Here is a 13281-nt window from a genome sequence, read left to right as displayed (position 1 = left end):
ACCCCAATCAAACATCGGCATCTCCACTTCATGGTACTTGATCCAGTAGGATAGTGATACTTGCACTTTTTATCAAGCTTAAAATTTCCATGTTGGTTTTCATAACCAATTCTGTCAAATTCAATTTGGTTGGATCATCAACTTTCCTTAGGAATGCCTTGAGTACTTTTTCTAATAGAGACACGTGGTTTAATTTGGTTAAATTTATTTAAAGGAGGATGTTCTAAAACATTAGCTTCTTTGTATTAATAAGCATTTGGCTTTTTTGCCACTTTGAAACTGTGGCCTACTTCTGCATATTTTCTGGAAGTAACCTGCAGTTATAGATGTTGAATTCTTTTATTACTCCTGTGCATTGTTTGTGTCTGTGAAGCATGTTGTGCCACTGCACTGATGCTAGCTATTAGAATCTGCTGTTTGACTGACTCTCTTTGTTAGTTTGTCACCAATGTCAGTAATGTGCTTGTATGTTATAAAGTGGATTGCATCTGTTGGTATCCTGTGATAGGATTGCCTTTCTTCTTTGAGCATTTTCTGTAGTCTTCCTGGTTTATGCTTCCAACAAAACTTGAAGAAAAAAACTTTATCCAAAGTCAAATCCTCTATGGACTGTAATAAATCCACCAAAAACTGAATAATTCCAACAACAATAATTTTCCTTTTGAATGCTGATTTCAAAGCTTCATAGTCATAGCTTTCCAGGAATCTGTGGAGATCATTAATTAAATTATCTTTGGATTCTCATGGATACTGAACTTCTGCTCATTCAAAAATTTTATTTGTCTTTAGATTGAAGTAATTATCAAAAGTGGTTAGAATTTCTTTAAAAACATGTGCCACCTTTTATATTTTGGTGATTATAATGTCATCTTTGTTTGGACCTATTGATTGCAATCATGTATTTACTTGTTGAATTTGAGCATTCAATTTTGAAGTTTTGTATTTTAAGAATGGTTTTCTTCAAGAAATTTAATTTTGTTTTGTTCAATTTGGCCATTCTAAGGCATTAAATCTTGATTTGCAATTCCATCTCATGTACTGTTTCTTCTTTCTGTGGTTATTTATTGCTATTACTTTAAAGCTGTTTTGCATCTGTAGCATCCTAAAGTTGTTCATTCCATATTCCTTTAAGTGTTAATGATTCTGCAATACATCAATGTTGAGGATTTTAAAGTTTGTATTCAATGCCATTTTAATTTTCTTGGCTTAAAATCTCTTCAAACTTCTAAATTCCATATAATAGCAGATTTGCAGCATTTGTCTGCAGGTTTATAAACTTTGTATTCTAACAATTTGGTGTTACTTCTTTAAAACTTATATCTGTTTTTCTTATTAGTGATACTATAGCTCCAATTTTCGTGAGTATTTTTAAAAAAATCAAAAATAGTGTTCCCCTCCTTCTAGAGATCTCCTGTCTTCTACAACCAAAATGGAGGTATCCTGTCTCTTCTTAGAGAGGAAAAAATTTCTGTCTTTCACATCTGAAAAAAACATTGAGTATCTCCTTCCATAATATTTTAAAATAAACTTTGGCTGTGGTCTTAATAAATCTCTTCATGAAATAATGGTTTAAATTGAATGTCTCTACTATAGCTATGCATCATGTGGGTGGCTTGTCTTGGCAGCGATGCTCATTTTGAAGATCTGGTCTTCCGTACTGTTATTTTAAAGCATACCCTCTACCCATGGGGATTTCAAACTTTACTCAGTAAGCTCCAAATGGCTTGCACAGAGCCTTCTTTGGTAGGTACACTAACTCCTCGGTTTAACTGGGTTTTACCTTTCTCTAGCCCACGTTTTTACTGAACCTAATACCAGCTCTGAGATAAAGGTTTTCTTCCAGATAGCTGCATTTGCCTTGCAGCTGTTTCTACAAGTAGCTGTTTCTGCTGACTGCTTCCCTCTTCACGTATTTGAAGCTGTTGGCTGACTTACAACTTGGCTTAAAGTGGTAATGTTTTTAACATGTAAACTCACTTTTTTCTTCTGAAAATTATTCCCTCTAGATTGAATGAATGCATTTCTTTTTTCACTGATGTTACCTTATGGTATTTATGCTGTTACTAGTCAAGAAACAATATATTGTGGTGTTCACCAGTGGAAGCTTATCATTGGGGTAGAGCAAGTCCAAGGCCTATTTAATCAGCAGTGGTAGAGAATAAATGACTATTGAGTCTTAATGAAGGAGTTACTTGTTTTACAATAACAATATATAGTTTATTGCATGATAGCACTACATGTTACAGTGACTAATTCATTTTTATAATTATGCTTAACAGGAATCAGACTTAACACATCTGGACCTTGTGCAAAACTGTCTCTTCTCAACTAAAAGATTGCGTAACATTATCAGATTGGATGGAGGTCGATATAGCTTCAACATTAACTTTCCATATCCAATACCTTTATAAGCAATGACCATGTGATATACCATGGTAGGTTTATATTGAAGAATACCACCTAAGCAGTGAACATATTTCTAGTGTGCCAAAGAATTGCTTTATAAAGATCCCTGTTAGCAGATGACTGAGATTGTAAAACTTTTGTGGCTCTTCTTGTACTGCTCCAATGGCTTGTCTTTGATGGTGCAATTCTCATTTCCAGTGCCTTTTTTCACTTGAATAGATGATCTCTCAGCAGCCTGGTTCAATGATCCAGCTGATATATTTCTTCATCTGGTCATAGTTCTGTCTATATTTTGATTATTGTGCTATCCAAATAGGAGGCATGATGCCTCACTGTTTAACACTGCTGCCTTATAGGAGACTGGGTTAAGTTCCACCCTCTGTTTGTGTGGAATTTCAAAATTCTGTGTCTGCATGAGTTCCCTCCCACAGTCCAACGATGTGCAGGTTAAATGCACTGGCGATGAGAAATGTAAAGTTACAGGAATATAGTAAGGGGGTGGATCAGGGTGGGATAGTCTTCAAAGAGTCAGTGTGGATGTGATGGGCCAAATGGCCTGCTTCCATACTGTAGGTATTCTATGATTCTAAATACATTATACACCAATAATACTGACAGATAAACTAGCTCTGAACTGACATTTTAAGGCAGGAAACAGTCTGCATTATATCTTAAACATTTACCTCACTTCATCACTTAACATTACTATCTCCTTTCTAAACCACATCTTTAATCTGCCAATATAAAACAATAAACTTCAGTGGAAGAAATCATTCTAATTTTCTCACTTTTCCACTCGTTGCAATTGGAACCCAACATTTTCCAAAGTAATAATGGCAATGGTCAGATTAGTCGAATATCAATAGCTTTTTGGTAATCCTGAATTACTAAGTGAGTAAATGGACTATATTGCACTGCATGAGCTTGGGAACTAATTTCAACCCTTTTAAATGTTAAGTACACAAGTGTGTTTTACCCGATTGGAATTCTTCTGAATGTTTTGTTGTTTAAAATTTCAGACATAAATTCGTATTGAGAAATATCCTGTTGACTGTAAAATTCAAAGCACCATTCAGAAGTGTCATCAACTTTGGTGATGCAACTTTGATTACCAAGCACTGAAAATTGGCCTCGAAATTACACTTGCAAAGTGACACTTTGATCTGTAGCAAATTTTGTGCTTTTAAAAATTACATTTTGTTTTAGATGAACATTAATTGAAAAGGAAAATTGAGAAACTAATCCTTTTAGTTTCTAAAGAATCTATAACTGAAATGGAGGTTATAATCAAGACTTAATCATGAGACTTAAACTTGAAACCATGTACAGTAAGTTTTCCATGATATGACACCTTAGCAACTAGAATGTTCCGCTGACTAGAATCATTGAGATCCTCCCAATCGCCACAAACCAGGTATACTTTTTTAATATAAATTTCTGTTGAGGGTGATATTCCCATCTTAATGCTTTATTTATCAGTTCTTGGTTCGTGTGTTGTTTCCTAAGGCAAGGTAGCTGAGCTGTGCGCGATATGAAACATGTTGTAACCAGTTAGAAAAGGTGTATTGGAGCAATTAAACATGACATAACAGAGCAATATTAGATTACACATTAGTCACTGCTTTCTTTGCTATTAAGTGTTTAGTTATTGGTGTCTTTGTTAAGATTTATCAAGGATGTCTGTTGTTTCTAACTATCAATTCTTTCTTTGAGGCACTCATTAGCATCACTACATAATTTACTGCACATAAGGCTATAAAATGTAAGAGAAAAAGTAGGCTATTCAGCCTATTGAGTCTGCTATGATTGATGGCAATGGGATGAGTCTACCTAAAGGGTGAAATGTATTTAGTAACAGAGATTGAGACAGAGGCATGAAATTGCTTCAGTATGAAGATACATTGGACTGGGAAAATCCATAAAAGATGAATGAACAAGCAAGTTTATTTGTTGTGAAGATATGGTAAAGTGAGATTAAGATAATATGAAAGTGGAATGACGTACACAGAGGGATCCAGGTGAATGGGTTATTTTCCTCTCTTTGATTACTTGATTAGGATTTCCATGATGGAACAAATTTCTTATTTATGACCACCTCTGCCATCTTTAACCAGGCATTTAGGCATTAGCAGTGGATTTGTTCCTCACGTTACTGGACAAGTGCTCCTCACTGCCATGGCAGGTCACACAGAACTCTTCATTAAAGCCTTTGAGCGCACTAATTTTAAAATAAGAATCCTTTCTCTGTTGCTTCCAACTCCACATTTCTCCGAAAGCATATTACTGGATTGACTCTTTAAATGCTGAAGTTAAGATATCTTATTTTAGCCTCATTACAGCCATTACTATGGATTGAATTGGAAGCAGCAAGTAAAAGTTAATGAGGCAGCTGAGTTCCAAAACCAGGGACTTAAGGATTTGCAAATTGGGTTTCCCATATATGTGATCCCAACCCCAAGTCCACATTCCCCCCAACTCCAACGCATCTTTAAGATAACAATAGAGCTACACCTGATTGATATTGTCACTATTTCCCTGCACTCTGATGCTCACCAACATATTAAATTGACATATTGAAGAACTGTCTAGCCTATTGTTCATTTCCTCCCCTCAGTCTCTTCTCTTATTGAATTACATTTGTGGACAGCTTTGCAATGTTCTGACAGAAATGCTGTTGAACACTAACTGGATGATTTAAATAGTCGAGATCCCTAGCTCTTCAAATTAGTTCTGAATAGAACAGTGTGTCAAATTAAGCCTAGAAGAATGGGACTAAAAAGAGGAGTGAAGTTGAGAAGAAATGATGAGGACATCAGTAATTAGTTATTTAAAATGCAGGTCACCCACTGAGCAACATAACAGGGCATCAGAGGAGTCCAGCTGTTCTGATTGACACAAGTGAGTTTTTATAAACTGGATTTGAGTACTATATCTATGCCATAACTACAAAGCAGTGATTAATTCAAGCAATGATCAATACGAGTGGATTCCACTTAGTGACATTTTTCAGTAATAGAGTCAATATTCCACTTCCTATTTTACTGCATTATGATGCTAATATGTTGCAGAATATTCCAAAACAATAACAATAAAAAACACTTCACTATATTATGTTCTGTAATAGATCTGGAGTATGAAGGTGATAATTACACATAAATATAGTGATCCAGATATTGTTCATTTTTCAGCACGAGTTCAAACAAAATATTAACCTGAGTTACATAATAACCCTTGGATTACAATTCTCACAGGAAGAATGCCAATTAACTCCTCTCAAATATTCTAAGTTAAATTGTTTTTATGTTCGAATCTAAAATGCATTTCTGACAGATACAACATGGGCACCTGTTTCATACAACTGAAACCATTTTATTCAGGAAGGCTTTTGAATTAAACATAACATTCTATTTCGTATTAAAATTACTTGCATATGTGCAACTAAAATTCTCACAGACTCACTCTGTCAAGGTGATGTTAAACGTTGATGTTTTCTTCCCTCTGCCTGAAATATCACAATGCCCAACAGTCCAGTGTTGCCCACTGTTCATACAATAATTAACAGGATATATTATTACAATATAAAAGCAATCTGGATGCACTGAGACTGTATCAAACATAGTGTTTAATAAAATTTCACAGATTTACATGTTTGTGCAAATTTTCTGTCAACACTATTTTAGTAAATAAATTTAACCCACTGAGCACAACTTTGTGCACAAATGAAAGCGAGTAGATGCAGATTATGGAAGTTTTAAAATTAGTGCATTAAAACATTGAGCTCAATCCTCTTCCTTCAAATATACTTTGTCATGAAAAATCAATGCTTTTCATTGTTATTAAAATGAATGCAATGTTTTACATCATGATTTATAATATTTGAATGTGAACTACAGTGAAGGGAATAGAATTTGTTCTTCTTTTCTGGAACAGCAATTGTATTGTCAGAAATTGACAAGTGAGTGAGAGTTACCATTCCTTTCGTCTTATATTCAACAGGAATATTCCAGAAGTTATTCACTGTGGACAGTGAAACCAATGGGAACCTGCCTTTAGGCTACTTCTGAATAAAATAAAACTAACCAGGCATAGTTCCGAGGTAGAATCCACAAGACAAGTGGTGAAAGTGCTAACACGAGGGAACTAACATATTAGCTTGATTGCTGAGATATGTTTCCATGCAAACTTGCTGCTAGTTCCTTCAGGCTTCACTGCAGTAGTCACTAGATAATGAATCGAGCATTTCATCACTTTAGCTGCAGTCTTAGAAATTTTTAACTAATCCAAGATAGATTTCACTGCAGTTTGAGTTTAGGAGCTGTTCACAATAGAATGATGATTTAAAACCCAGAAGAACTGCGGATGCTGTAAATCAGAAACAAAAACAGAAATTGCTGGAAAAGGTCAACAGATTTGGTAGCACCTGTGAAAGAAATCAGAGTTAACGTTTTGAATCCAGTGACCCTTCCTCAGAACAGTTCTGAGGAAGAGTCAACAGAGCCAAAATGTTAACTGATTTCTCTTCATACATGCTGCCAGACCTGCTGAGATTAATGCAAATCATCTTTAAAAATGTAACATACAGTACCTCACATTTGGCATCCTCAAAACTAAGGGTGGATTTTAGGACATTTCCACAAATTTGAGGTAGAAATCTTTGGGCTTGGATAAGTCAAGCTGGGTCAAGGGTTATTTGGAAAATATAGCCTTTAACTATTCACTTCTAATATTTAAAAGAATCCCTACAGTGTGGAAACAGGCCATTCAGCCCAACAAGTTCACACCAACCCTCCAAACAGCATCCCACCCAGACACTTCCCCCACCCTACCCAAAATCTTACATTTCCCATGGCCAGTGCACCTAAACTGCAACATTCCTGAACACTATGGGTAATTTAACGTGGCCAATTCACTTAACTAGCACATCTTTGGACTGTGGGAGGAAATAGAGCACCCAATAGAAATCCTTGCAGACGTGAGGAAATGTGCAAACCTCACACAGACAGTTGCCCGAGAGTGGAATCAAACTTGGGTCCCTGGCGCTGTGTGCAGCAGTGCAAAACCACCATGCTGCCCCCTTTTGGGCATGGGTGTCACTTGTGGACATGGACGTAACTGATTGGCCAGCATTAATTCCCCAACCATAGTTGCCTTTGGTGGTGAGCTGTCTCTTGAAGCTCTGCAGTCCAAGTGCTGCAGATAGATCCACAATGCCCTTAGGGGGGGAAGGAACAGTAATATTTTTCCAAGAAAGATCATGGGGCCTAGAGTCAATGCTGAGGACTCTCTAGGCAATTCTCTCCCGACTGTATACCACTGTGCTGTCACCCCTGCTGATTCTGCCTTGCATGTGAGATGGGACTATGCAAGGATGGTGCTGGTGGTGTCTGGTACATTTTCTGAAAGGTACAATTCTGTGAGTATGATTATGACAGGCTATTGTTTGACTAGTCTGTGACAACTCTTCTAATTTTGGCATGAACCTAGATGTTGTTAAGGTGGAATTTGCAGGGTCAGCAAGTCTGTTTCTGCCATTGTCTTTTCCAGTGCTTAGGTCAATGCTAGGTGGTCCATCTGGTTTCATTTCTTTGTTGAGACTTTGTTGCAATTGATACAACTGGCTTGCTAAACGATTTCAGAGGGCAGTTGAGATTCAACTGCATTGCTGAGGGTCTGGAATCACATGCAGGTCAGACCAGGTGAGGTTAGCAGATTTCTTTCCCTGAAGGACATTAGTGAGCCAGATATGTTTTCTGACAATCGACAATGGTTTCATGGTCGTCAGTGGATTCTTAATTTCAGATTTTTAAAAGAAATTGAATTCAAATTTCGCCATCTGCTAGGTTTCCCCGTAACATTAGCTGAGTTTCTGAACTAATAGTCGAGCAATAATACCGTGAAGTATTACTCATCCAGAACCATAATGTGCCAATGCAGCTCCAAACAAATGTTCTCATGTAAGCTAATTTTAGAAGTTTTACTCAATTAAGGAAGATTTTAAAAAGGAATGGTTTTCTGAATATTACTGGAACATAGGTAGCTTGATTTGTGGATATATTGCTAATAAAAGTTGGAAGAACATAGAAAGGTGAAAAAAATTCCATCTAGGAAGTCATTGTTTTGTAAAACCAGCAATTAAAACTGTACATTTTCAAATATTTGAGCAACAGATTAAACTAATGTCCATGGCAAATCTTAAAACAAGTCTAAAACAATACTGTAAATACACAAATTTTCTATTTATCACAGAAGTTCAATGTGGAAATGTTATTTTAATTTGAAATGTTTCTAGCTAAGACAGCCCGAAGTCAACAAACCGTAATTCTACAATGACTAATTTACAATGAAATGAAAAATCAAATTTCTTTCAGTTCATTTTGTTTGGCTTAATCTGGTTCAGCCTACACATAATAAACAAGTATTTTGTTTTAATATTTTATCTGAAAGATAAGTTACCTTTCATTTTAAGACGGTTTTGTGATAGGATAATTAGAAATGACAGGCCACAACAATCCTGTAATCTTCCTTCCTGTTAACCTTGTTTCTTGTAATTCAAATGTTGCAGCCTTTTGCAATATTTGATGTTTTTTAAGCACTTTAAACCTGTGATAAATCAATGATCTGTATTCAAGATGGAGGGTAGAGTTGTATACATCAGAATATTAGATGTTATTATTTGATTCAGTAGGGACTGGATGGATGTAGCACTGACTCCATTTAAATAAATTTGCAATGCAATATGATCAAGGCCTGATTGTCCTTCTCTCAACGTCGGCAAAAATAAAAGAACTGATCATTGACTTCAGGAAGAAAGGCGGAGGACACACTCCCCTCTACTTCAACGGAGTGGGGGTTAAGAGCATCGACTTCTTAGCAGTGACAATAACCAACATCCTGTCCTGGACTTCCCATGTAGATGTGATGGTGAAGAATGCACAACAACACCTCTTCTTCCTCATGCGGCTAACAAAATTTGGCATGTCTATAAGGACCCTCACCAACTTTTACAGATGCACCATAGGAAGCACACTATCCAGGTACACAAAGACCTGGTGTAGCAACTGCTCTGCTCAGGACCGTAAGAAACTACAGAAGGCTGCGTGTGTAGCCCAGACCATCATGGAAGCCTGTGGACTCCATTTCCACTTCTTGTGCAATGGAAAGGCTGCCAACATCATCAAAGATCCCTCCCACCCTGGTAATGCTCTTCTATAATCTCTTCCATCAGAAAGATATAGACACTTGATCAGGCACATGAACACTTTCAAGTACAGCTTATTTCCTGCTGTTATTAGACTGATGAATAGACTGTCTAACTTCAAATAATGTTGATCTTTCTTTGAGCACCTCCTGTGCAGTGTAACCTGTATGCCTCACTCTGTCTAAGCACCCTATGACCTGGATGTCTTTGCTTACTATGATCTGCCTGTACTGCTCACAAGCAAAGCTTTTCACTGTACTTAGGTACACGTGACTACAATAAATCAAATCAAATGCTTCAAATATGGCAAGATTGTACTTGCTCTCGCATAAGCACAAGCAATACTTCAGGTGAACATTTTTGGAAATTGGGGTCCCTTCTAAAACTGAATTTTTCTAGTATTTCCTGTGCAGCATGAGATATTTACTTAATTGCAGTTAAATAGTAACTGTTTGCCTTCAAATACAAACAAATGTTTAGTACATACAAACACAAGGAAAGTGCAAGAAATATTACAAAAATCACTGAGGTCATGATATTCCGTCCAATTGACAAAGATTTATCTGACTCCATATGTACTTTTATTAACAATGAAAATATTTGGGGAAAATAGTAAGTTTTAGTCTTGGAAAGAATGAAAATTAATCTTCAGGTGAAGGTGACAAAAGGACATTTATTTTAATGTCATAAATATCTGTGTGGTCAATAGCCAAAAGGATGCAGATAAATAATAGATTGCCAACCCCCCAAATAAGGTGTAATAACAAGGGTCAGGGAGAAGGGGAAGAGGATGGGGAGGGTAGGTGGTGGGGGTGGGGGGCATTAAGAGAGAGAGAGAAAGTTCAGTGAAATGAGCTATTCCCTTTTGGAAGAAGATTGGCATTTCCATTACATCAGCTAGAAGGAACAACATATAAAGACTATATGAAACATTAGGGATAAACAGCCAAGCTCCCTCACCTCTGACCCTGGATTCTTTGGAGGTTTAGGGGTCAGTGAAGTGTTCTCATTTCGTATGGGTTATATCTATTCTTTTTCATTGGTTAATTAAATAATGCTTCATATCTAAAAATGCTGATTCTTAGTCTTAAACTATCTGAAAATTCCTTACAAATGGTTAACTGCCTATATTATGTAATTGTAGTCACAAACCTCTAATATTTAAAAGTATCAACTTAATGCTGAAGTGCCAGTATCTAAAAAAAGTCAACATTCAAATGTTACTGTCTTGAGTGGTGACATTTCATTGTCGTCTTTTCTCCTATCCATCGAATCCATGCATTGTCCACCCCACTTCAAAACATTTATTTTAAAAATGAAATTGTTAGCTTAGCATGAATGGCACCTTGTTGTCTACCAGACAATTTAAATGAATTTAAATGAATTTAATCCTATGGTGTTGCTGTATTTCTGACCACACTTTGAATAATTTGCCCACAAAAAAAATGTAAATTAATAAACATATGAGAGGAATGCTAAAAAATGACAAAAGCTACAGAAAGCCAATTGCTGCAGTAAGGTTCAGGCCATTGTCATAATAGCATGCAAGCACGTGGAACTGACTCTGCCTATATCAAAAAAGGTCCAACCTGTTTGATGGATTACTCATAAAAATCCAGGTCTGCATTGTGGTTGGCATTCTTGGAGGCTCTTTATATTTGTCAAGGCTGCTGCCTGCGTAGACAATCAGCTCAGCTTCTCGCTCCTGATTAGTGAGTGCTGCTGGAAAGCATACGCACATGTGAATGAGGGGACTCCTGCTGTGCTGCTCTTCACAGTTGGCTGGCTTTATAGCTTTCCCTATCTCAGTTGTCACATGAAGAATATCAATTTGAGTGAGGTACTGAGCCAGGCACTCATTGAGCTGTAGACCAATCAGTGCAATGTCTTTAAAAGAGGCAATTTGTGACAAGTCACGCCAGAATAACTACTTTAAGACTGGTCAAAATTTCTATTGGCTCACTCAAGTGTAATTAGAAATAGATGAGTTGAAAGCTGAAGGACACAAAATCGCACTGGGATTTTATGTTTCTGGAATAGCTTTTAAGGCAGAGTGCTTAGTTACATCTGTGCATTTTCATGTACAGATTAAAACTCACAATAAGCTACTTCCAATGTAGTTTTTATTTCATGTGGATACGTGTCAAAATTAACATTATGTCTGACAGTAGAACTGAGGCTTTCTATTACCTGCACTTTCAACATCAGACACCCATTCTCTAACCTGTCAGAACCATTTACAGAAAAATCCATTATCCAAGAGGCTAACATGCACAAGTCATTTTCATCTTGCAGAGAAACAACCAGATGAAAGTCAATGTCAGATGTAAGCAAATTGGATTTATTACCATGGTGACATGCAGGTGAAATCTATGATCATCGCGTAGAAGGTGATTCTGACAAATTCTTTATATCACTTCGTCTTAGGCAGTCCCTTGGGATCAAGGCTGACTTGCTTATACTCTGGTTTGTTGGGTTTTGAGATGGTTGACAGGTTCAATGTACAATCTGCAGACCTATCACAGCTGGTGCTTGAAGGTTGTGTAGGTGGCATGTTTGTAGATTTAGGCATCCCCTCTGTGGACTTCACCTCTGCATAGTCCTGACAAAGTTTGTAATTTGTTTGTGCTTTCCTGAATGAACCACTGCCATTTTAGTCCGTCACAAGCTATAAAATTTCTTATGAATCAGGAGGGATGTTTGACGTCTTCAGGGATGCTTTGGTGACATCTCTCTGTGTTTTCTCTATCCTCCTGGAAGTATCTTCTGGTAACCAAATTCTATATGGAGCAGTTGCTCGGAAAATCTGGTATTAAACATATGAACAACCAATCCCATCAGCAAAGCTGGCCTTGAATGATTTTTGCTTCAATACTGGGCATGTCGACTTAGAAGAAGACACAGCTATTGAACTGCCTTCTTTGCCACCAAATTTTGAGGATCTTGTAAAACCAATGCTGGAGGCAAAGTTCAGGGCTTTGAGGTGCCTGCTATAGGTTTTCCATATTGCCAGAAGAGTTTGGAGCATGGTGTCAGTGCTGCCCAATAAAGTATGATCTTAGTCTTGGGTTAGATATTCTAGTCACTGTAGTCCACAAATAGCCTTCTTTTCTCTAGGCTGAAGGTTTAACTTGCACACTGGAAGCAATGATGAATTTTGTCATCTGTGTCTGGCTTTGTGGAAAGGAGGATCCCAAGATTTAGAAAATGGTCCAGGTGAACAGTATATCATGCTGCCTTAATTAAGTTGGGCCAACTGATTCTTTTGAAAATTGATGCAGGAAAACCTTAAGTACTAAATAATAAACTAAGTTAACTGGATCTTGTCCAAAAAAGTGCTCACAATATAAAAGGCTTGGTACATATTCTATATATAAAATTAGAATGCAGGGTATTTTAAGAAATTGAAAAGGTCTATATCTCTCTTTAATACCACAATCATTCTTTTAATACCATAGTTCTCCCTCTCTATGTTGGTTTCCCTTCTCTTTTCAAAGGAAAAATATCTAATTATTTCAAAACATTCTTCCAGTTGTTTACTTCTCAGTGTCATGTGTTATCATTTTCATATCAGCTTTCAATGGCCATTGAAATAATGAGTTATATTTTGAGAGTCTAGTTCTGCGAAGAGAGACACCAAGGAAAGTTCTGTTAGTGGGCTGATATAAATTGGGCTT

Source organism: Chiloscyllium plagiosum, unplaced genomic scaffold (assembly GCF_037043375.1).
Source record: "Chiloscyllium plagiosum isolate Xiang-an unplaced genomic scaffold, Cpla_swu_hap1 HiC_scaffold_7, whole genome shotgun sequence".
Classification (NCBI taxonomy): Eukaryota; Metazoa; Chordata; class Chondrichthyes; order Orectolobiformes; family Hemiscylliidae; genus Chiloscyllium; species Chiloscyllium plagiosum.
The sequence above is the reverse complement of the archived record's forward strand: the minus strand, read 5'-3'. Positions refer to the sequence as shown.